Source organism: Lissotriton helveticus, chromosome 4_2, assembly GCF_964261635.1.
Source record: "Lissotriton helveticus chromosome 4_2, aLisHel1.1, whole genome shotgun sequence".
Taxonomy (NCBI): Eukaryota; Metazoa; Chordata; class Amphibia; order Caudata; family Salamandridae; genus Lissotriton; species Lissotriton helveticus.
The window spans coordinates 21,380,529-21,406,250 of record NC_136064.1 but is presented as its reverse complement, the minus strand read 5'-3'; the positions used below and the strand labels follow the sequence as shown (position 1 = coordinate 21,406,250).

General features: G+C 45.6%; 1 long non-coding RNA gene across 1 annotated transcript in view; it reads left to right on the top strand.

The window, feature by feature from the left end:
* The window catches only part of LOC144752024 (uncharacterized), a 106,100-nt gene extending 80,642 nt beyond the window's left edge, over positions 1-25,458 (top strand). The window contains exon 3 of the long non-coding RNA XR_013594002.1: positions 25,334-25,458. This is a non-coding gene — a long non-coding RNA (uncharacterized LOC144752024). The remainder of the gene's footprint in view (positions 1-25,333) is intronic.
* Positions 25,459-25,722: the final 264 nt, after the last annotated feature.

The following is a 25,722-nucleotide window of genomic DNA, read 5'->3' as shown; positions in this document are numbered from 1 at the left end:
AATATTAAAATAAATCTATAAAATATACTATTCTATTACTAAACAAACATGTTCTACATAAAAACCATTTAAACACTTTGTTTTGAAATCACAATACATTTACTGCAGTACACAGTTACTAACTGGATAATTGTATGAGTGAATAAGTAGTGTTTATGTGTTTAGAGGACTGCATCAACAGTGGATCGAGGATTGTAATAGTGCATGTATTAGTACCTGGGTCATTGCATGGGTAGTGACTGGATGATTAGAGTACTGCAATGAAAGAGGATGGTGAGTTTATAAGTGCTTGGGTTTTGGCGCAGGCATTAGATATGGACATAGTACTGGCTGGATGATTAGAGGAGTGCACAGAGATTGACTGTGTGATTGCTGGACTGCATGGGTACTACCTGGGTAATTGGAGGAGTAAATCAGTGGAGGTGGTTAGGGGACTGCATGGACAGTGCATTAGTAATTGCATGAATGCATAGATAGTGCCTGGATACTAACTGGGTGATTGCACATTATAGAATCGGTAAATAATTTCTCATGCACTTATAAAATCACATATTCACTACCTTTGCACCTCTCAATAATTCATTAAATATACATGCAACTATATAAATACCATCTGAACACATAAATGAGTCATTATATACTATCTAATTAAGTAGATAACTACAACATAGCAGAAAGAGTAAAATGTGGTGATTTACTTTTGAGCTACATCTTGACCATTAAATCTAGAAATATGCGACATCATCAACTATACCTCTCAATAGACTTTTATGAGCATTTCTAAAACCACACTTCTATTACACATCTTCAGCATTATAGCTAAAATTATGTGGCATCATTCAACTATACCTTAGCTCAAACGACAAAAAGAAGCATAATTAACAACACCTTATTTCACCATTTTATCTTTAAACATATGGCATAATTGAAATGTACCTTCTGTACAAACTAATAACAAACTTCATTATTAACACCTTATATGATCATCTTTCAAACAGCACAGTTGTGCTACAATTTACCAAACTATCTATAATTATGCAGTATCATTAAACTATACCTTTGTAGAAAGAAGAAAAAAATTATGCCTAATACACTACACCTTATATGCACATCTTTGAAAATACACACTTGTAGTGCATGTTCAACCAACTATCTAAAAATAAGAAGCATCATTCAGCTATACCTTTGTACAGTAATATATATATTTTTAAGTCTGTTCAAACTGTTTTTTAAACAAACTTCAAGTACAATAAAAATAATCCTAATATACATCTCTACATTTAATAATATATTTCAAACACAGTTTTAAAATAATGTCAAATCTATTTTAAATAAACCTCAAAAATATATAGCTCACCTTTTAAATAAATCTGTTGAATGAAAAATCTCACTCAGTCAAACAGGATTTTCTTTTGCACACAGTCAATATAGATCACCAGACTCTCAAAGATAAAACCAGTAATGGCAAGAGTTCCCTCTATTTTGCCATACAAATACACATAAGCAACAAATCACATTGCTTTCCAGAGATTTTCTAATTGAAAAATACATTTCCATTGGTCATAGATGATAACACTTTTCAATTGACTTCTTCTTAATGCCAGTTTCCATAGCAACAGCTCATGCAACATTCACCTTAAATGTCAGGTCACTAGTTCACCACAGAATGTTGCAAATAAGAACAACAAGTGTGGTTGCTTCTGCAAAACATGCCCTTATCCTTTCTGCTCTACCTTTCAAACATTTTGTTACTAGCCAATAAGAAACATGCTTTTTAAACAAAGTAAAATGCACCCTATTTTTGACTGTATAGTCTTCTTAAACAGCCAATCAAATCTCCACTTTCTTAAAAGCAGCAACTTCTCCACCATTTTAGATACCTCTCATTCTGCCAACTGACTACCTCAGCTACAGACATCTTTTCATTACCTACAGAGATCCCTTCAAGATGCTTTCAGTGTGGATTGTTGGGCACCGCTATGTATTCTGGTGCAAAAGGTATGCTGAAAGCAGAGGTATTGACAAAGACCTAGCTTTGCAAAATGTAGACATTAAATGGATTGGACAGAGAGGATTAAAGTGGAACCAATTGATGCCTTTTGTTAAAACCTTTTTGCATCTCCAATCACCTGACCTCATGATTGTGCACTGTGGTGGCAATGACCTAGGCAAGTTGACTGGGGTAGGTCTGGAAATGCTAATGATGGACACCTTTGAAGAAATTATGTTGCTTTTCCCCCAAACCGCCTTGTTATACTCTAACATATGCCAAAAACAGAAATGGAAGTTGTCCAATTAATTTTGTCCACAGATTAAGAAAGCTAGAAAAAATGTCAATAAAGTTGTTTCTGCTTACCTCAGAGGCCATAGAATGGGCTCCTTATAGAACAACAATCTATGTTTCCATATGGAGGGCATCTACAGGAGTGAAGGCGTACACTTCACTGATGAACGGAACAGAGTGTTTCTCAACAACCTAAAGCTATGCATCCACACTTACATGTAGCTGCAAGAAACTCATAATAAACACAAGGGCTATTTTTAGAGCCACCCTGTCCACGTGGGGATGTGGCGGACCGGAATGTCAAGCGCGGAGGCCGTATATAGTGGGCAATGGTATTTTATTGAATACACAGCCGGGCACAAATAGGGTTCTGATTTGTTATAAATGTTCCACAAAAACAAAGTCCAGCTCCTCGGGTGGACGAAGGGTCGGGGTTCGGTATCCAGCGGCTCTCCTGGGTTCCGGTCTCGGGGATGTCCTCGGAGGTACCGGGAGGGAAAAGAAACAAAGAAAGGAGCCGTTAGTCCTGCCGGACTTTCTCGATTTAACCCTGTTACCAACACCAGGGATTGTGAGGGGTATGAAGGCGAAAGTGAGGAGGGGACGGTAGGGTCGGGGTTGGAAGCAAAGGCAAGCAGGGTAACGAGAAACGGTAAAGGAGTAGTGCGGTAGGGCGTGCAGGGTCGGGGTATAATTACAGAGTGGATGAGTGCTTCACAATATATACACAGTGCTACGGGTGGTGTAGTGGGCCTAAAAGGAGGGAAGAATAACTATACAAGGGCGATATGTACACTGCACCTAACGTGCCACAAGGGGTTTCCGAGTCACTCACCCGGCCCGCCGCAACTCTCCGTGTTGAGTTGCGGCCGCTCCCCAGCAACCTCCGTTGGACTCCACCAATCCTCGGACCAGTCTTCTTCGTCTTCGGTCGCCTTCTCCTTCGCCTCTCCGGTCGGGGTCTCCTGCCACAAGCTTGTTCCGACGCTGGACTGCTTCCCGGTTCCGGCTTTTCCAGTGTCCGGATGTCGTGAGGGGGAGGTCCTTCCGGGGTCGGGAGGTAGCGCTTCCGGGTGTCCGTCGTTCCGGATTGGGTCCTGGAACAGAGGACAGAGGGTTGGACGTTTGGTGGGGCGTGTCGTTACTATGGACGCTCGGGTCGGGACCTCTGTTGTACGCGATGGACCGTACTGACGTGGACCATGGCGGGTAGGAGCGGGTGCCGCATCACACACCCAATTACCCAACTTATAACCTAGATTGATATAAAAAAATGTTAATTTTTGCTAGGAGTCACGCACCCATTGCCTTCACACTAGGAGGCCGCGCTGAGCGCTGCGCATCCAACGCGTTCACACCAGACGCTGTGCTGGGAGCTGCGCACCCCTCGCATTCACACTAGGGGGCTGCGCTGAGCAAAGCGCACCCCTCGCATTCACACCAGTGGGCCCCACTGGGAGCCGCGCACCCCCGCGCTCACACCAGGTGGCTGCACTAAGCACCACGCTAGGATCGCAACTCCACATAAAAAAAAGTCCACTTTCATTAATTTACATTCACTCTGGGGACCCCATCCCCCAGGGCCTTACCTCATGGTAGGGGACCATGGGGGGAGCCCCAATGCCCCCACGGTCCCTGCCAGCTCCCCACCTCCTGCAGGAGCCAGCATTGCTTTTCAACACAGGGAGCTGTTAACATGCAGCTCCCCGTGTGGAAAAGCAATCGGCTTTGGATTTTGGAAGAGAGAACAGGTTTCCCTGCTCTCACTTCCAAAATCCAATGCAAGTTTGCTATGACAGGGCGGGAGCCGCACGGCTTCCACCCTGCCATAGCAAACAACAGTGTCCCGGAGGTGGGCACCCCGGGACACTGCAGAAGCTGGCCCTGGGGGGGTGGTCCCCAGGGCCATCAAGGGCTCCTGGTGGGGGCCGCGTGGCCCCCCTCCCAAGTAGTGTACAGTCCCAGGGAGGTGGTGGTCCTGGGGCTCCGTAACAGACCACTGATGTAACATGAACATGGCGGTCCCGGGGCATGTGGGGGGCTCAAACCCCCCACACTGGTTTAATATTAAATTTAAAAAAAGGGAGCCCCTGGGGTTGGCGGTCCCCGGGGCTGCGGGAGGGCCGTGTGCCCTCCTGCAAATTATAAACATAGTCCCGGGGAGGTGGCGGTACCGGGTGCTGTGGGGGCCCTGCAGCCCCCGCTAATATTTTTGGGAAATGCCCCCAGGATCTGGCCCACCCGGGGGCCTCAATGAAATGAAGCGTGGGAGTACACGCTTCATTTTTTTTCCTAATGTGGTGGTATTCACAACTGCAGGGCACATTACGACGACATTTTTACAAAAAATCCTTTTTTTGGACCTGGGGGTCCTTGTGGGACCCCCTGGACAGGCCTAGGGAGTCGGGTTGTTTCTACCCTGCCCCCTTTTCTTGTTTTCCAACTTTGTTTTACTGTTTCCTAGTGACTCGGTTCTACCGAGTCACAACATGGCTGCCAACACTTCCTGTTTTGGAGTGTTGCAGCCAATCACAGTGAAGCTCGGGAGGGGTTGTAACACCACCGCATCCCTAGATATCGAAACTTTTATTTTTTTAATTTCTCAGGAACTACTGAACAGATTTACACAATTTAATTAAAAGTTTGCTGTCTAAACCAAATTTGGTGTAATTCTGTTCAGCAATTCAGGCTGTAGCTGTGTCTGAAGTTTCCTATCAATCAATCAATCAGTGACACTTATAAAGCGCGCTACATACCCGTAGGGTCTCAAGGCGCTGGGGGGGGGGGGGGGGGGGGGGGGGGGGCCGCTACTGCTCGAACAGCCAGGTCTTCAGCTTCTTCCTGAAGGAGAGGTGGTCTTGGGTCAGGCGCAGGTCGGTCGGGAGGGAGTTCCAGGTCTTGGCGGCCAGGTAGGAGAAGGACCTTCCTCCCGTAGTCGCTCTTCGGATGCGGGGGACGGCGGCGAGGGCGTGGTTGGCTGATCGGAGGTGGCGTTTGGGAGCGTAGAAGTTGACTCGGCTGTTGAGGTAGCTCGGGCCTTGGTCGTGTAGGGCTTTGTGTGCGTGGGTGAGGAGGCGGAAGGTGATTCTTTTGTTGACGGGGAGCCAGTGAAGGTCTCTCAGATGTCCGGAGATGTGGCTGGTTCGTGGGATGTCGAGGATGAGTCTGGCTGAGGCGTTCTGGATCCGCTGGAGTCTCTTCTGGAGCTTGGCGGTGGTACCGGCGTAGAGTGCATTGCCGTAGTCCAGTCGGCTGGTGACGAGGGGCTGGGTGACGGTCTTCCTGGTCTCGGTGGGGATCCACCAGAAGATCTTCCGTAGCATGCGTAGGATGTTGAAGCACGCCGAGGAGACGTTGTTGACTTGCCTGGTCATGGAGAGGGAGGAGTCCAGGATGAAGCCCAGGTTGCGTGCATGGTCTGTCGGTTTGGGTGCGGTGCCCAGGGCGGGAGGCCACCAGGAGTCGTCCCAGGCGAAGGGTGAGGAGCCCAGGATGAGGACCTCCGTCTTGTCCGAGTTCAGTTTCAGGTGGCTGGTCGTCATCCACTCGGCTACCTCTTTCATCCCTTCGTGCAGGTTGGCTCTGGCGGCGGCGGGGTCGTTGGTCAGGGAGAGGATCAGCTGGGTGTCGTCGGCGTAGGAGATTATGCTGAGGTTGTGTTTGCGTACGAGGGGGCTCATGTAGACGTTGAAGAGGGTGGGGCTCAGAGATGATCCTTGGGGGACGCCGCAGATGACTTCGGAGGCCTCTGACTTGTACGGTGGTAGGCGGACTCTCTGCGTTCTTCCGTCGAGGAAGGAGATGATCCACTCCAGCGCCTTGTCCTGGATTCCGATGTTGCTGAGGCGCCGTACTAGGGTGCGGTGGCAGACCGTGTCGAATGCCGCGGAGAGGTCAAGGAGGATGAGGGCCGCTGTTTCTCCATTGTCCATCAGGGCTCGGATGTCATCGGTGGCGGCGATGAGGGCGGTCTCGGTGCTGTGATTGGCTCGGAAGCCGGACTGTGATGGGTCGAGGGATCCGTTCGTCTCGAGGAAGGCGGCCATCTGCTTGTTGACGGTCTTCTCGATGACTTTGGCTGGAAACGGGAGGAGCGAGATGGGGCGGTAATTCTTGAGGTCGGTGGGGTCCGCTGTTGGTTTCTTGAGTAGAGCGCTGAGTTCGGCGTGTTTCCAGCTCTCAGGGAAGATGGTGGTGTCGAAGGATGTGTTGATGATGTCCCGCAGGTGGGGTGCGATGACAGCGTCGGCTTTGTTGAAGACGTGGTGAGGGCAGGGGTCGGTCGGTGATCCGGAGTGGATGGAGTTCATCGTGCGGATGGTGTCTTCGGTGCTGATCGGGGTCCAGGCGTGGAGGGTGGTGGTGGGGGGTGGTTGCTCGGTCATGGTGTGCGTTGGTTGGTTGTTGAAGCTGTTGTGTATGTCCGCGATCTTGTTGTGGAAGTATGAAGCGAGGGAGTTGCAGAGGTCTTGCGATGGGGTGATGTCGTTGTTTCCTGCGCTGGGGTTGGAAAGCTCTTTCACGATGTTGAAGAGTTCCTTGCAGTTGTGTGCGTTGTTGTCCAACCGGTCCTTGAATGCTGTTTTCTTGGCGGCGCGGATCAGCTGGTGGTGTTTCCGGGTGGCAAGTTTGAAGGAGGTCCTGTTGTCCGGTGTTGGTTCCCTTCTCCAGACTTTCTCGAGGGCTCGGCAGTTCTTCTTGGAGCTCTTGAGTTCGTCGGTGAACCATGGGGCCTTCTTGCTGCCGGGTCTGCTAGGCGGGGTCCTCAGTGGGGCGAGTTCATCCGCGCAGTTGCTGATCCACTTCGTGAGGTTGTCGGCGGCCTGGCTGGGGTTCGCAGAGCTGGCAGGAGGGTGCTGGCTCAGGGCGGTGGCGAGCTGGTCTGCTGTGATCTTGTTCCAGCTTCTGCGGGCGGCCTGTTGCTGGTGTTGGTGGGTCGTCGTTCTCTTGAAGGTGAAGTGGACGCAGCTGTGGTCCGTCCATTGAAGCTCTGTGGCGTGGCTGAAGTCGATGTCTGTGCTGGAGGAGAAGACTGCGTCGAGTGTGTGTCCTATGGAAAATTACATGTGGAAAACAACTTTTGGGACCCCTCCTTTTTCTCAGCCCCTGCCTATTGCGTTACTGACACCCGTTATGCCGACTTATTTCTAATGCATTGCTATGAAGGCTTTGTAGATCTAGGCCTCTGTGCTTACCGTTGTATAAACCTTGCGGCTAAACATTTCAGGAAGTTGGTGTCACACCTTGTTTTCAACAATTCTTATACATGTCCAAGCAGACAGCAGTGTCTAAGTTTAAGAGAGAAAGAGAAATAATGTCACAGAGAGTGAGAGAGAGAGAGAGAAAACAACATTAAAACTGTGTCGCAGAGTCTGTTGTTGAGATTTTTTCATGAAAAGTCAGACATAGATTTACTAGCTCCTTGCATAACTTTACTCAAGTTAAAAGTGACTCAAAAGTGGCGTAATAAGGTTGTGAATCTGTTTGTCAGACTGTTGTAACCTATCTGTTGTCACTGCTCGGAGGTAATTATAGATTTTACAGAGAAGCTGCTGTACACTACGCACTCTGGGCCATAATATCAAGCCTGGTCGACAAAATTATCACCACTTTATCGGAAGGAAAGTGTCGCTAAAGTGGCGATAATGGGCTTGATATTATGCTCTATGGAATTCCAATCGAAGCTCATGTTAGATGTCCTTCACATCTAACATGAGCTTCGATTGGAATTCCATAGAGCATATTATCAAACCCATTATCGCCACTTTAGCGGCACTTTGCTGCCGATAAAGTGGCGATAATTTTGTTGCCAAGGCTTGATAATTTGGCTCTCTCTCCTTTCACAAATAAAGGTTACACTACAGTTTTACGTGTGCAGTGTACCTGGTACATTTCAGTTGTTATAGTGCCGCGTTCAAGTGGTGTCTATATGGAAGTGCCTACTGCGTTACTGACGCCCGTTATGCCGACTTATTTCTAATGCATTGCCATGAAGGCTTTGTAGATCTAGGCTGCTGTGCTTACCTTGTATAAACAGTGCGGCCACCGGAGTTCACCACCCGACTTGAACTCTGCTTCTATACGTCAAAGTATATTCAATACGCTGCAGTCAATTCCATTGCTGTTGCTCAATAGGCCGTGGTTGCTTCTGAACGATGTTTGGTGAAGGAAACAAAAGGATATTTTGATTAGTCATCGTAAACTGAGTTGCGTAACTACTATCAAAAGTGAATTTTAATGTGGGTTCTTAATATTCTGTAGTTTAACTGCTGCAGCTTCAGCAAACAAAGGAAGATCAATAACTTAATACAGGCCTGGGACGGCCTCGTGAAGCAGAAAAAAAATACTATCATGGACGCACAATTAATAATAATAATGGCCTAAACACGTGGCGTAGTACAGAAATATGACAAATACATTGATGCACGCGCAATTTTTTAAATTAGAGGTGTATAGGACCTTGTGACTTATAAAGAAATATTTCAATTATGTAAGCACAATTTAAAACTATTCAGGGGTAGGAAAGCCATATGAAGGAGAATAAAATAGCATTATGCATATGCAATTTACAGTGGAGGCTGATGTTGTGACGTCTTCTCTTACCTTTGCTTCTGTCGTCTTTTGTCGTGTCTTCAAAGGCTGCGGTTTCGCTGAGTCTGGGATATTTTCGACAGTCTGTCTGTCACCGCAGCACAGTCAGGCAAAAGAGAGCGTGCTCACGTCAGTGCCCGCATTATATGGGAACCGCGGGGGCTGACCAAACCAAGCCCAGGGCCGTCATTGATAGCGTTTTCGCGGTCTGCAAGAATGACGGCCCTGGGGGACAACCCATTGGGTAATGTATTGGTTTCCAGGCTTAGTGATAGCAAGCATGCTAGGTGGTGGCATGTGGGTAGTGTGGGCGGGCGTGCACCGCGCATGTGCAAGTATGAGTGTGTGCACTTCAATTAACAACAGAGAGAGATGGGGGTGGTGTTATAATGTACGCAGAGGCAGTTCCAGAATCGGATCTGGAATGAGTGAACACTTATAATCATTCTCATTAGCGTGCCCTGAGCTCTGATTTGTCACTGAGAGGGTGATCGCACCATAGTTTGTACTGCATACTCAGTGTGTACCCGCGTATATGGTAGGAATATGCTTTGACGTTGCGCGTTTCATTAAAGCTTCCGTGTGACGTCATGTACAGCGTTCTGTATGCGAAAGGGGGCAATGTTTCTACTTGGTTTAAAACATTTATTCATGTATTTAATGTACATACTAAGGGCAGACATTTGGGATAACTATGAATTTTTTTTATTACTTGTAATAATCATATATTACTTTTAAAACAATTACTCAAATCGCGGTAGAACATCATGCGTTCTGGTATCGAAATAGCTGCGTAAGCGCATCATAAGCGTAGCAAAGACATGTGACTTTAAAAGTAGAGATTTGATTGGTTCATAACTTTTCCTATTGCGACTGTTGAAAGTTCCGTCCCATTATAATTATTCGACTTTGAGTTTGTAAGAAGAATCATCTCTTCTGAGAATCTTCTCAAATAGAAGGAAGATCACAATAATAAGAGCAATGGAGTCATCTTGCAGCAGTTCTTCAGAGGGAGATTTAATTCCTGAAGAACGTCCAAAGAAGAGGAAAGAAGCTCTAATTTGGAAGTTTTTTACTTTTCCAGAAGGACAAAAAAAGGTTAATGCACCAAAAGTAACCTGTAAAATTTGCCAAACAACCCTTTCAAGGGGTGATCCATCTAAAAAATACTCCTTTGGCAATGCAAATATGGTGCGACACGTGAAGAACTTGCACCCCAAGAAATTTGCTCGCGCTTCAAGACGAAGGTTGCACGAGAACCCACCTGAAGGAACACCAAGCACATCAACTGCGGCAACAGCATTTTCAGCAAGCAGTCCACACCCACATACTGCTTCTGACTTTGCTAAAGTTAAAATTCTATGCATTTATTGCGATAAACTTTTGTGTTATAGGGAACAGTCTATAGACCTGATGAAACGCAGGATGCAGGATCATTGCTGTCCTCGAAATTAGTTGGTTTTTTTTTTCATTCTTTTGTTCCGCTTGGAATTTGTTGAGAAAATACACAAAAAACTACAAAACTAAAAAAAAAAAAAAAGTTATTTTTAGAACTACCTTCACTGGTCAAAGAAAGAACTATATTTCTATGTTAGTGTGTAAAAGTTTGTCAGAATAAATGTGTAGTTCATAAATGAATGAATCAATATCTTACTAGTGTATGGAGAATGTGAAAGTGCAGAACTATAAGGAAGTGCTACAGCATAAATCTATGAGGTGTTTATCTATAGTATTCTGTAGTATGTCCGAAGCACTTGAATGTAACCTATGTACATAAATATGTTACAAGTCTATGCTTCAATTTGCGCTGCTGGTGAAACTGCCTGGGTGAATTTGCGTGTGTTAGGGGCGGATTTACAATCCCCTTGTACCTCTTTTACACAGCCGTTGCGTCACTTTTGTGACACAGCGGTGGTGCAAAAGATGTGCCATGGTGTGTGCTACTAACAATGTGACGCATCTGGAGGGTGTATTACATTGTAAAGAGCTGCGCCAGAAGAGGCTTTCTTGTGCAGAAGGGGGTGCAGCAACGCCTCCTAAAAGCGACTGAGTGAAATGTATAACATTTCATTCAGGTACTTTTGAGCGTATGCTGCATCAAAACCTTGCACATGCTTGAAGCAGGTGTAAGGATTGATACAGCATTGTGAGCATAGGGCCCCAAGAGCATTGGTCAAGCAATTATTAATCCAAAAAGTCCTTTGCAATTTAGTTTTGTTATTATTTTATAATAAGAATATAACATTTAATCTAAAAAATAAAATAAATATAAATATTTATCTTAAAAATATAAGAAATTAGTATAAAAAGAAAGACATAATAATTAATACATTTATAAATTATCATTTACAAAACCTTTGAAATTCACTGAAAAAACCATAGGTTTTACACACATTATAGTTAGGAATTAGCATTTAAAAAACCTTGCAAATTGATTGAAAAAACCATAGGTTTCACACACGTTATAGTTAGGAATTAGCATTTAAAAACCTTAGAAGTTCATTGAAAAAACCATAGGTTTCACACGTTATAGTTAGCTGAACATTTCTCTCATACAAAACCTTTGAAATTCCTCCGTTATAGTTAGTTCAGCTAACTATAACTCGCGCGCCCGCAATGCACTGCTGATGACGTCATATATTACATCACTCATGACATGGTCAGTGACATCACTCATGAAATCACTGATGACATCTCAAATGACATCCCTGATGACATCACTGATGACATCATCCTTGTGGCAGACCTCCTCTCACTGTAATATAACCTTTGATACACACGATCAAAAATAGAAACTAAAATTTTCAAAAAAATGGAGATACCAATTCCAGTTAGAATAACCTATTCAGTAATTCCAAAATCTACATACACATCCACTCATTCACCAACAATTCTATATAGTCACTCATACATGTAGTAACTTATCGTATGTACTCATACACCTATACATCCTGTTAAACACCGACACTCATCTATAGAGTTACTCACACACATACTCACGCATGCAAATAAACTATCAAATATCCATTTCCTTGCATATACAGCTATACACCCACCACTACACTAACTTCTACAGATTCGTACACATACTTACTCTCTTAAACAATCACTTATAGAAACTCATACTTATTTATACAGGAAGTCTTAGAATCTCTCGCTCTGACATATACTCACTTATATACATCAATACTCACATATACTAGTTCAAAACATATGTAGTTACTCATAAAGATACTATTGAGACAGTCATTCACTCACTAACACACCCATACACACACTCATCCACCCATACAGTCCTGCACACATGCTGTCTTCAAAACACATATAAACAGTGAGTCAGTCATTCATGCATCTGTGCGCTAAGTAATACTCCCCACCGAACCATACAGACACTCATTTTGGTACTCAAAAAAGCAACTAATAACCCATATACACACTGATGTAGCTACTCACCAACCCATGCAGCCACTTATATACAAAGTGAGACACTGATACAGATATTTAAATATTTAAAGATTACTCGCAAATACACCTATTCACTTAAATATACTTAATAAGTCAGTTATACAATCAATTTTACAAAAAAAAACATCCATTTAGATACTTATATACCCATTTATTCTTCCATCGACGTTCAGATATACATATATAAAAAATATTTATTTTTCAGAAAGACACACATTCACTGGACGATGTCATCAGTGATGTCATCAGGGATGTCATTTGAGATGTCATCAGTGATGTCATGAGTGATGTCACTGACCATGTCATGAGTGATGTAATATGTGACGTCATCAGCAGTGCATTGCGGGCGCGCAAGTTATAGTTAGCTGAGCTAACTATAATGGAGAATTTCAAAGGTTTTGTATGAGAGAAATGTCCTGCTAACTATAACGTGTGAAACCTATGGTTTTTTCAATGAATATCTAAGTTTTTTAAAATGATAATTCCGAGCTATAACGTGTGTGAAACCTATGGTTTTTTCAATGAATTTGCAAGGTTTTTTAAATGCTAATTCCTAACTATAACGTGTGTGAAATCTATGGTTTTTTCAGTGAATATATATATATATATATTCATTGAAAAAGCCGCTAAAGTGACGATAATGGGTTTCATAATATGCTCTATGGAATTCCAATCGAAGCTCATGTTAGATGTGAAGGACATCTAACATGAGCTTCGATTGGAATTCCATAGAGCATATTATCAAACCCATTAACTCCACTTTAGCGACACTTTCCTGCTGATAAAGTGGCGATAATTTTGTTGCCCAGGCTTGATATTATGGCCCAGAGTGCGTAGTGTACAGCAGCTTCTCTGTAAAATCTATAATTACCTCCAAGCAGTGACAACAGATAGGTTACAACAGTCTGACAAACAGATCCACAACCTTATTACGCCACTTTTGAGTCACTTTTAACATAGGGTAAAGTGATGCAAGGAGCTAGTAAATCTATGTCTGACTTTTCAAGAAAAAATCGCAACTCCAGACTCTGCGACACAGTTTTAATGTTGTTTTCCCTCTCTAACTCTCTCTCACTCTCTGTGACAACATTTCTCTTTCTCTCTTAAACTTATAGACACTGCTGTCTGCTTGGACTTGTAGAAGAATTGTTCAAATGAAGTTGTGAACTCTACTTTCTTATGTGTTTGGCCGCAACGTTTATACAACGGTAAGCACAGAGGCCTAGATCTTCAAATCCTTCATAGCAATGCATTAGAAATAAGTCGGCATAACGGGAGTCAGTAACGCAGTAGGCACTTCCATATAGACACCACTTGAACGCGGCACTATAACAAGTGAAATGTACCAGGTACACTGCACCCGTAAAACTTTAGTGTAACCTTTATTTGTGAAAGGAGAGAGGGTCATATTATCAAGCCTTGGCAACAAAATTATTGCCACTTTATCGGCAGCAAAGTGCCGCTAAAGTGGCTATAATGGGTTTGAAAATATGCTCTATGGAATTCCAATCGAAGCTCATGTTAGATGTGAAGGACATCTAACATGAGCTTCAATTGGAATTTCATACAGCATATTATCAAACCCATTATCGCCACTTTAGCGACACTTTCCTTCAGATAAAATGGCGATAATTTTGTCGCCCAGGCTTGATATTATGGCCCAGAGTGCGTAGTGTACAGCAGCTTCTCTGTAAAATCTATAATTACCTCCGAGCAGTGACATCAGATAGGTTACAACAGTCTGACAAACAGATCGACAACCTTATTACGCCACTTTTGAGTCACTTTTAACATTGGTAAAGTGATGTAAAGAGCTAGTAAATCTACGTCTGACTTTTCAAGAAAAAATCTCAACTCCAGACTCTGCGATACAGTTTTAATGTTGTTTTCTCTCTCTTTCTCTCTCTCACTCTCTGTGACATCATTTCTCTTTCTCTCTTAAACTTAGACACTGCTGTCTGCTTGGACATGTAGAAGAATTTTTGAAAACAAGTTGTGACACCAACTGCCTGAAATGTTTAGCCGCAAGGGTTATACAACGGTAAACACAGAGGCCTAGATCTATAAAGCCTTCATAGCAATGCATTAGAAATAAGTCGGCATAACGGGCGTCAGTAACGCAATAGGCACTTCCATATAGACACATCTTGAACGCGGCACTATAACAGAACTGAAATGTACAAGTCACACTGCACACGTAAAACCGTAGAGTTACCAAAACTTGTAGGGGCATATTATCAAGAACGGCAATAAAATTATCGCAGTTTCAGCGGCAGGAAACTGCCGCTAAAGCGGCGATAATTGGCTTGATAATATGCCCTTGTGAATTCCCATATTAGCCCAGGTTACCACCAGAACCAGGGCTGCTATGGAAATTCACAAGAGCATATTATCAAGCCCATTATTGCCGCTTTAGCTGCAGTTTCCTACCGCTAAAACGGCGATAATTTTATCGCCGTTCTTTATAATATGCCCCGTACTGCTTCAGCTCATTTACTCACATCTACATAATTCTAAACTCTAATTTTCTTTTTTCTTTTGCAGGTTACCTATCGGACACCTTTTGGAATCCATTTCACAATTTGTTTATAACATTGTTTGTTAAAATTATTTTTCTAGTTCTAATATAGTTATAATTGAGTTTTGTTTATATTTATTGTTTAATAAATGTTAATAAAAAAAACTACATACTTCTTTTATTTTGTGGGGGAGGGGTATGACGGTCCACAATAAAAATAATGTTGAAATACTATAGTAAGATATACAAGACTAGGATTGAAAACTACTGAGTTCTAACTAACAGATATAATAAAAACAACGGTGAAAAACGACTAAAATGGCGGTGGACGGAGTAGGCAATCAACATTTGGTGCCTCGGCACTACCTTTCAAATAAATATAGACAAAATATGATTATTAATACTGTACAAAAGTACAGCAGCGGATGACACACACGAACCGGGAAAAGAAAGCGACAGATTTACTACCTGAAATAAAGAAAGGTTTGCTTCTTGAACTTGAAGAAAAAGAAAACGTGGGCTTCGGAACGGCACTGCGCATGCGTAGAGAGTACAACTGCTACACAAAAAAGAAAGCTTTACATACTATCATAGAAATGAAGGAGCATATTATCAACAAAAGGCGATACATTATCGCTGCTTTTATCGACAGGAAACTGTTACTTCCCATAGCAGCCCAGGTTCTGGTGTTAACCTGGGCTGCTATGGTTATTCACAAGGGCATATTATCAAGCTATTATCGCCGATTTAATAGCAGTTTCCTTCCGATAAAAGCGACGATAATGTATCGCCTTTTGGTGATAATATGGCCCATTGCTCTCTTTTTGACCAGTAAACTTAGGTGCATATTATCAAGGACCGGTGTTAAAATTATCGCAGTTTTATTGGCAGGAAACTGCCGATAAAATGACGATAATGAGCTTGATAATACGGCCTTGTTATTTCCCATAGAAGCCCATGTTGACACCAGAACATAGACTTCTAGGGGAATTAACAAGGACGTATTATCAAGCCCACCCTCCCAACATTATTAAAAAAACATAGGCCCTTGTAAATTCCCATAGCAGCTCAGGTTCTGATGTTAACCTGGGCTGCTATGGTTATTCACAAGGGCATATTATCAAGCCCATTATCACCGCTTTATCTGCAGTTTCCTGCCGATAAAAACGACGATAATGTATCGCCTTATGTTGATAATATGGCCCATTGCTCTTTTTTTGACCAGTAAACTTAGGTGCATATTATCAAGGACCGGTGTTAAAATTATCGCAGTTTTATTGGCAGGAAACTGCAGATAAAACGGCAATAATGAGCTTGATAATACGGCCTTGTTATTTCCCATTGAAGCCCATGTTAACACCAGAACATAGGCTTCCATGGGAATTTACAAGGACGTATTATCAAGCCCACCCTCCCAACATTAATAAAAAACTCCAGACAATGCAGGTACCTGGAGCTGAAAGGTCATTTTACAAATCACTGCCCCTGAAAGGTGGCGTTCCCCGCGACGTGTACGGGGAGGGAGAGAGAGCTCAAAACATATTATTTTTAAAAAAAGACCCGAGGAGTGCCGCTCACCGAGACTGCGGGCAGTAGGACTGTAACCCCCCGCATACTAAAAAATAAAACCAGAGGATTGCCGTTCCCCAGTGCTCGGGGCACCTTACAAGCCCCCATTATGCAAACAAATTGCCCCCGTAATTTGCCCCCCCGGAACCTAATGAATAAAACGGACTTCTAGTTTTTTTTCCACCGCGTACAAGTACTGCACGAGTACCCCGCCATTTTTTATTTTTACAAAAAAATTAAATGAGCCTAAAGATCTATGTACCACCCCCTGACCAAGACTTTAGGGTCAGGAAAACGACTACCCACCACCACCCGCAACAGGTACCCCACAGGAGCTGGAGCAAGATCACCGCTGACCAGCTCACTACCTCCCTCAACCAGAACCCACCTGCCAGCACACCAGACCCCAACGAAGCTGCCCGCAACTTCACGCACTGGCTGACAACCTGCGCCGACGACCTCGCACCACTGAAGAACCCTCCCAGCAAACCCAGAAGCAAGAAGGCTCCCTGGTTCACCGACGAACTCAAGGACTCCAAGAAGACCTGCCACACCCTCGAGAAAGCCTGGCTGCTCGACCGGACCACTGACAACATGACCGCCCTCAAACACGCAACCCGCAAGCACCACCAGCTCATCCACACCACCAAGAAGAAATCACTGAAGGAGCGACTGGACAACAACGCCCACGATAGCAAGGAACTCTTCAGCATCGTTAAGGAGTTCTCCAACCCCAGCACCGGCAACAACAACATCACCCACTCACAAGACCTCTGCGACTCCCTCGCCTCGTTCTTCCACCGCAAGATTGCCGACATCCACAACAGCTTCGGCACACCATCCTCGCACCCAACCATCGAACCAACGCACCCCACCACGGCCCTCTGCACCTGGACCGCAGTAACCACAGAAGACATAGCCCGCACGATGAACACCATCCACTCCGGATCTCCAACCGGCCCCTGCCCCCACCACGTCTTCAACAAGGCCGACTCCACCATCGCACCCCAGCTCCGAGACGTCATCAACACCTCCTTCGGCTGGAAGCATGCCGAGCTCAGCGCCCTACTGAAGAAACCAACAGCGGACCCCACCAACCTCAAAAACTTCCGCCCCATCTCGCTCCTCCCTTTTCCTGCCAAAGTCATCGAGAAGATCGCCAACAGACAGCTTGCCGCCTTCCTCGAGACGAATGGATCCCTCAAACCCTCGCAGTCCGGTTTCAGAGCCAACCACAGCACCGAGATCGCCCTCACCGCAGCCACCGACGACATCCGAGCCCTTCTCGACAACGGGGAAACAGCGGCACTCATCCTCCTGGACCTCTCTGCCGTGTTCGACACTGTCTGCCACCGCACCCTAGTCCAACGCCTCAGCAACACCGGCATCCAAGAGAAGGCATTGAAGTGGATCATCTCGTTCCTCGCTGGAAGAACACAGAGAGTCCGCCTCCCCCCGTTTCGTTCCGAAGCCACCGAAGTCATCTGCGGCGTCCCCCCAGGATCATCACTCAGCCCCACCCTCTTCAACGTCTACATGAGACCTCTCGCAGCCATCGCACGCCAGCACAACCTCAACATCATCTCCTACGCCGACGACACCCAGCTGATCCTCTCCCTCACCAGAGACCCCGACACCGCCAGAACCAGCCTCCACGAAGGGATGAAAGACGTCGCCGAGTGGATGAAGAACAGAACAGCCGCTTGAAACTGAACTCAGACAAGACGGAAGTCCTCATCCTTGGACCATCACCCTCCGCCTGGGACGACTCCTGGTGGCCCTGGGCACCGCCCCCAAGCCGACAGACCACGCACGCAACCTGGGCTTCATCCTGGACTCCTCCCTCTCGATGACCAGACAAGTCAACGCCGTCTCCTCGTCATGCTTTCACACCCTCCGCATGCTCCGCAAGATCTTCCGATGGATCCCGATCAAAACCAGGAAGACGGTCACCCAGGCCCTCGTCACCAGCCGGCTGGACTACGGAAACACCCTCTACGCCGGAACCACTGCCAAGCTACAGAAAAGACTGCAACGAATTCAGAACGCCTCCGCCCGACTCATCCTGGACATCCCTTGACGCAGCCACATCTCCAGCCACCTGAGGAACCTGCACTGGCTCCCCGTCAAAAAGAGGATCACGTTCAGACTCCTCACCCATGCACACAAGTCTCTCCACGACCTGGGCCCCAAGTACCTCAACGACCTCCTGACCTTCCACACGCCCACCCGCCAGCTACGATCCGCCAGCCTCGCCCTCGCCGCGGTACCACGCATCCGAAGAGCCACCGCCGGAGGCAGATCCTTCTCCTACCTGGCGGCCAAGACATGGAACTCCCTCCCCATCCACCTTCGGCTGACCCAGGACCACCTCGCCTTCAGGAGACAACTCAAGACCTGGCTGTTCGAGCAGTAGCGGCCCCCCTCCCACAAGCGCCTTGAGACCCTTCCGGGTGAGTAGCGCGCTATACAAATGATCTGATTGATTGATTGATTGAGAATATTTCTACCCTGCCCCCTATCCTTATTTCTCAACTTTGTTTTACTGTTTTCTTGTGACTCTGCTCTCCCGACAAACAAGATGGCTGCCAACACTTCCTGGTTTGGAGTATTGACAGCCAATCAGCCTGCAGCTCTTGCTCGTAATTGTACGTATTTCCATACGCGTATGCCGCGATTTTTCTTTAAAAAAATAAAAATAAAAAATAGAGCCTTAACATCCATGTACGATCCCCTGAGCAAGCCTAGAGGGTCAGAATGTTTCTAGCCGACCCCCTTCCATTATTTCTCAACTTTGTTTTACTGTTTTCTTGTGACTCGGTTCTAGCGAGGCACAAGATGGCCATCAACACTTCCTGGTTTCGAGTGTTGACAGACAGTTCACAGTCCAATCATCATGCATCTCGCGCTCGTAATTGAACAGGTTTCCGTACGCGTGCTGAACTCCGTTTCTAGATATCGCTATGATTTCACTTGCAATTTTCTCAGAAACTACTAAACGGATTTACACCATTTAACAAAACGCACAATCTGCAAACAGAACTCTACCTCTCTACCAAATTCTGTGTAATTCCCTTCAGCCGTTCGGGCTGTAGCCCTGGCTAAAGGTCCCTATGGAAAATTGCATGGGGAAAACACGTTTTGGGACCCCCCTTTTTTCTCGGCCCCCACTTGACGAATCACCCCAACTTTCAGGGAAGGAGCGGAACCGAGCAGACCATTTTCTTGGAGAAATTCACAAAGATTCGTCCACCAGCGCCAAAGTTATTCCAAATAGAATGTTGTGGATTTCCTATGGAAACTAGGTCCTAACTATAACTACCTACTGGCGACCGCCAGTAGGTAATATATATAAGAAAATTGGACGATGTACCATGGGATTCTGATTGTTGGTTGGTGACGCTGGTTGTCTCAGTGTTATACACCGGCATTCAACACAGTGACGGGCTGAGATCGATAAAATTCTATTTGGGGGGCAACAGACCAATTCAGATGCATGAACATAACAAGATGTTGATCGCTATGATTTCTTTTTGTCTACATAATAATTTCTTTATGTTCAACAATCAGTATTTCCAGCAAATCAGGGGTGTTGCTAGGGGGGCCTGCTTCTCTCCCAGTTATGCCTGCCCGCAAATGGGCTACTGGGAGGAACAGGCCCTCCACGGCACATTCCATGATATTTTTGTTGAACATGTGGTACACTGGTTCCGCTATATTGATGATATTTATTTTATATGGCGGGGTACTCGACAGCAGACCAGTGACTTCATTGACACGATCAACAACAATGCATTTAATCTTGTTTTCACTTCTAACATCAGTCAAGAGAAGATTTGTTTTTGGATGTGGAGGTTGTGGTTAACAACAACAAATTGGAGACTGTTCTTTACAGAAAACCGGCAGCCGGGAATACAGTGCTGCAGGCCAAAAGCCACCATCTGGCTCATTTGATATGTAGCATCCCCTATGGGGAGATGCTGCATATCAGACGTATCTGCAGCACTGACACCCAATGCAAGCTAGCACAGGAGGCCAGCAAAAAATCATTCTTGGCCAGGGGGTACACCAAGACAGCAGTAGACCAGGCTATCCGGAAGGCTAACTTGATTCCGAGGAAAGAGGCTCTACTTCACAAGAAATCCCAGGCAGGGAAACTCATTGATATTAAAAAACCAATCAGACTCATTCTGACGTACAATAGACAGCACCAAGCCCTCCGTAAAATTCTTAACAATAACTGGAACTTGGTTTGCAATTCCCGGTCATTGGCAGTTTGATGTCAGCTAAGCCTGATATTTCCTTTAGGAAAGGACGCTCTATGAGCGATGCTCTGGTAAAATCCAGTCCAGAGGTAATAACCAGTACCACCTGGTTGCAGGCAAGTAAGGGTTTCAGGAAGTGCTCCTCATGTAAGGCCTGTAAACACGGAGTGAGTCGGGCAGAATACATCACACCTTTTTCCGACATCCCCCGCATGATCCACAAACAGCTGACGTGTAAGACTTAGTTCGCGGTGTATGTGCTGGAGTGTCTGTGTGGCCTGCAATATGTTGGGAGTACCAAGTTGCAGGTTCACAAATGAATACTCCAGCACATCAGGGCCATCAACACCAGTGACACCGCTTACCCAGTCGCACGACACTTCAAGGATTGTCATGGTAACAACTGTCAGCTGCTGAAGTATTTTGTTATTGATGCAGTTCCTCCCCTGAGTAGGGGTGGGAATCGTGAAGCTATTTTACGAGCACTGGAAACAAGATATATTGTGGATCTCGAATGTAGGTCTCCTCTAGGCTTTAATGCTAGGGAAGATTTTTATACCTGTCTTTAATCTCGATGCTACTGTACCACGGCAGCACCTTTGCAAATTAAAGAACTAATAATGAGTTTTAACATAACTTCCCCATTACTGTAAATTCTTGATTAGGGGAAGTAGCCAGGTGCGTGCCTCCTTCTGTGCACATTGCAGTGGTTTTTAACATATAAAATGTGTTTTTAATGATTTTTTAATATAAGAGTTGGATCTTTTATATTATCTTTCTTGCACTTGTTTTGCACACTTTTTGCACACTTGTTACTTGTTGTTAATATTTACAGAACCATATGGTTGTCAATGTTTACATCTATGGATTATATATGTTGATATAGATTTTACCCACTTGGGTCTTAATGTCCTAGGGCTTCGCCTTAGTTTCTAATCAACTGCATCCATTTTGCACGAACTTGCTTGACATGAATGTATTCATTGATATTTTTTAATATGTTTTACAAAATTTTTTAGAGGACTGTCATATTTGCTGTCTTTTATGTAAACGTATTTTTAAATGTTTTCTACACCAATATTTATGAGGTTTTTTACATTGTATCTAAACCCATGTGTAGTATATCGTCTATTTCCTTTCATGATGGTAACTGTGACAACCAATCAGGTAACAGTTTTCCTTGCACTTTGCACTTTAAAAATTGATTGCTCCACCAATAGCATCATGTCATCAACTGGGCAGGCTGAAACGTTATGCTGGCAGGTCGCGAAAAAATGGAATAAAAACTATTTTCACCTGCAACTTTGGGTCGGCTCTCGTTTCATTCTCCGGCGGCATCCTTGTACATGGGGGATTGCTGGAGGTCGGCGTTCGAGTCTGTTGTGCCTTCATCACACTCAAATTCACCTTTTTATCTATGTTACCTTTCTCTTTAACTCACCCCTTGGATACATTTACTCCTCTGCCTTTCTCTACATTTCTTCTCCCTATCTCTCTTTCTACTTCACTTTAAACCCGTACCTGTATCTCTACCTGCATCTTCCTCCCTGTTAGACCTGACACCCTTGGCGTGGTTTTCCCCCATCTTTTTGCCTCTGCCTCCTGTATTTTTGATGCTGTGCTGGATTTCGTTTTTGCTGGTTTAGATGCTTTGGACACTCTGCCGCTGCTGATCAGTGCCAGAGTGTAATTGCTCCCTCTGTAAATTGTCATATTGATTGGGTATACCTGATTGGCATATTTGTATCACCATGAAGTCCCTAGTAAAGTGCACTGTGTGTGCCAGGGCTGGTGATTACAGATGCTACTAGTGGGCCTGCAGCGCAGATTGCGCCACCCACATGAGTAGCCCTAAAATGGTGTCTCAGGCCTGCCAGCGCAGTGCCTGTGTGCAGTCAGTGGACTGCCATGTCCGCCTGGCCAGTGTCCCCACTGGCTGGGCCTAACCCTTCCATGTCTGTGCACATCAGTCACCCCTATGGAAGGCTCAAGGTACCCCCCTGGGTAGGGTGCAGTGTATGGGTAAGGTAGAGCATGTACTAGTGCAGTTCACATGCTCTGGTAGTGAGCAGCAGCCATTTTGTGTGCTCACTGCTGCAAGGTTATCTTGCTCCATAGACTAACATGGGGGAGGCTGGTCCCAATGGATACCAGCCTATCTTCTCATAAGAACAAGATGGGACATAAGTGATTGATATCCCTGAACTCAGAATTTAACAACACATCTTTTAGTAAAGGTTGTTTTTAAATTCTGTGTGTGAGAATAGTACTTTTAGAAAGTGGCTGTTCTCTTGTCTAACCTTTCTGTGTGCCTGGGCCTGCTTGTGGATTGACTGTCTGGTTTGAGGGTGACAGGGGCTGCAGAGCCACCAGGAGGTTGTCTGAGTCAGCCCGTGGATGAAAGGATGCATCTGCTGCCAGGGAAGTGGGAGGAGATAGCACCTGGGAGTGAATAGGGCTGTGCCTGCCTGACCACAATGCTGGCTCCACCTCCCGCTGGGCGACTGTCACCTCTGTCCCTGATACTGAAAGAATGCAGGAAGCCAGGAAAGCCCCAGTGCTCCAGCAACACCCAGAACTGGTTTAGACCGGGCTCAGGGCCCACTTGCACAAAGAGTTCAAAGGACTTCAAAGACTTTTAGGGGTATAAGAGAAGGACCCCTGACAACAGAAAATTAGATTCTACAATCAAGAGGAACCTCTGCTGGAAGAAGGAACGCTGGAGGACTGAAGGAAGATTGCCTTGCTGTGTTTCTCTAAGGGCTGACCTGTTCTGCTGTTCAACTCAAAGCTGACAAGAAGAAAGGGACTTTGCTGTGTGCTGTGACCCTGCCTGCTTGAACTAAAGACTTTGCTGTGTGCTGTGTCTTCAACTTGAATCTCCAAGGGCCTGAGAAGAGCTGGCCTCCTGTCCTGGAACCCAGGGTTAAAAGGTTCCATTGCAACTGAAAACGCTGTGAAGATCGTGCTACAGATCGTCTGGGGTGTGTAAGTTTTCACTGCAGGCCTGGGATCGAGATCGGTGTGCTCATCAGCACGCATTCCACGAGCTCCGGGGGATCGTGGTGTCTCTCCCCGTGAGTTGTGCCCAAGGAAGGTCTACGGTCGTGAGGGCGGCCTGATTGTGACCTCCGCCCTCAGAAACGTGGTGCTGCCGAGTTCCGATCTTGCCCGGGGCCTGGGAACACCCTACGCAGCCTGCTGTACCTTGCCGGTACCGACGAAGCCGAGAACGAGCCCGCTACTCCCTGATTGGAGGAGGGAGCCGAGCCCCCTCACTAACGCCGCGACGGGATTGGCCCGTGTGCAGTAGCGTCATCGCTGAGGCCGTGTTGTGGTTGGTTGCCAAGGACGCATCATCGCGGGCCTGCCCCGGGAGCCGCACTGCCATTGGCTGACTCCCGGGCGATGGTGGAGGCTTGCCAAGAACGCCGCGACCGGATTGGTCCACGGCGTCATCCTCATCGAGAGCCGTGTGTTGAGTGCCGAAGCCGGGGAATACTGACCCGACCTCGCCGAGGGAGCAGCGTGAGTGCCCCCTGCCCCTGGCCTGTCTGCCCCTGCTCAGAGCACCGAGCTAGCTCCCCGCCGCTCCCCGAGGATCTGAGAGCGGGCGGAGGGCTGCTGGGACCGGCCGGGGCTGGGAGCGAGTCTGTTCTGCTCGGCGCGGTGCGCCTGAAGTCATTGGTGGAGGCGCGCCCGCATTGTTCGGGCCCAGTGAATCGAAGGGCTCAACAGGGAAGTTAAGTACACGCTGGCATTGCTTTTACCAATCGTTTTAAGAGCTAACTTGAACTAAGTCAGTAGCACTATTTTTATACTGATTTAAGAGACTTGAGACTGATTCTTATATAAGAACTTCCTAACACAAGTGCAACCATCAAGATTAAGAGGAACCTTTTTGTTAAAGAAGCAACCATTGTGCATAATTGATTTTTAATTACTGCAACTAGATAAAGTTATATTTTTATAAATATACTTACCTGTGTGGTCTCAGTTTGTGGTGGATTGGGGATCATTGTTGGTGTCAAGTGCATTTATTATACACATTGCCTTGGGGATAAGCCTGTCTGCTCGAGCCAAGCTACCTAGAGGGTGAGCAGGGGTTATCTACTGTGTGTACTTCTTCACCCTGACTAGAAGCAAGGGTCCCTACTTGGTCTAAGGTACTTACCTCTGCCAATTAAAGACCCCCAGATCTAACACTCCCCATCTTTGTTTCCTTCTGGCTTTCCCACGTCTCTCTGTTCACTTCATTTCTTTTTCTACCTCACTTCTCTTACTACATCATGTCTATCTCTATTGCCTTCCCCCTCTACTACGGGGAGAGGAGTTGGCCTAACGGCTAGGGTGCTCGACCTCGGACCTAGGCATCTGGGTTCGAGTCTCCGTAATGACGCCAAACATCCTGTGCTTCTGGGCAAAAGACTTAATCTCCCCGTGCCTAACAAAAATGAATGTGTATCCTCATGTAACGTAACTGGTGCTATGTAATGCGCTCTGATACCCGATTCGGTTCGGGTCAAGTTTGTGCTATATAAAACTCTGCAAGAAAAGAAAAAAAAACGTCTCTTGCTATAATATTCTCTTTTTGTCTCAGCCTACTCCAGTATCATTACCTGTCCCATTGCTCTTACTCAGCAGGGTTACCGTTGACTGTACCCAGAACAGTGCGCACTAAAAAAGAGGAGAAAAGTGGCGAAGCAGCGAAAGAGAAAATTATCAGATTTTAACCGACAGAATGGGGCCAATCCTCAGAGCAGAGCTACAATGACAGTAGCACGCTGCTCAGTCACAGGATTCCACATAAAATGATGTTGCAAGTAAAAAAAAGTCTATGTCCAAGCTCAAAAATAAATCACTTTAACAATACTTGTTCAAGCATTTTTGGTATCATTTGCCTAGCGGACCCACTTAGCTTGAGCTTTCGCTTGTTTTTTGGTCTACACTTTTTTCAAGGTTCAAAACATAATAAAATATTTTTTTATTTCACTATGGACAGAATGAGTCACAAAAGGATAATAAATGCA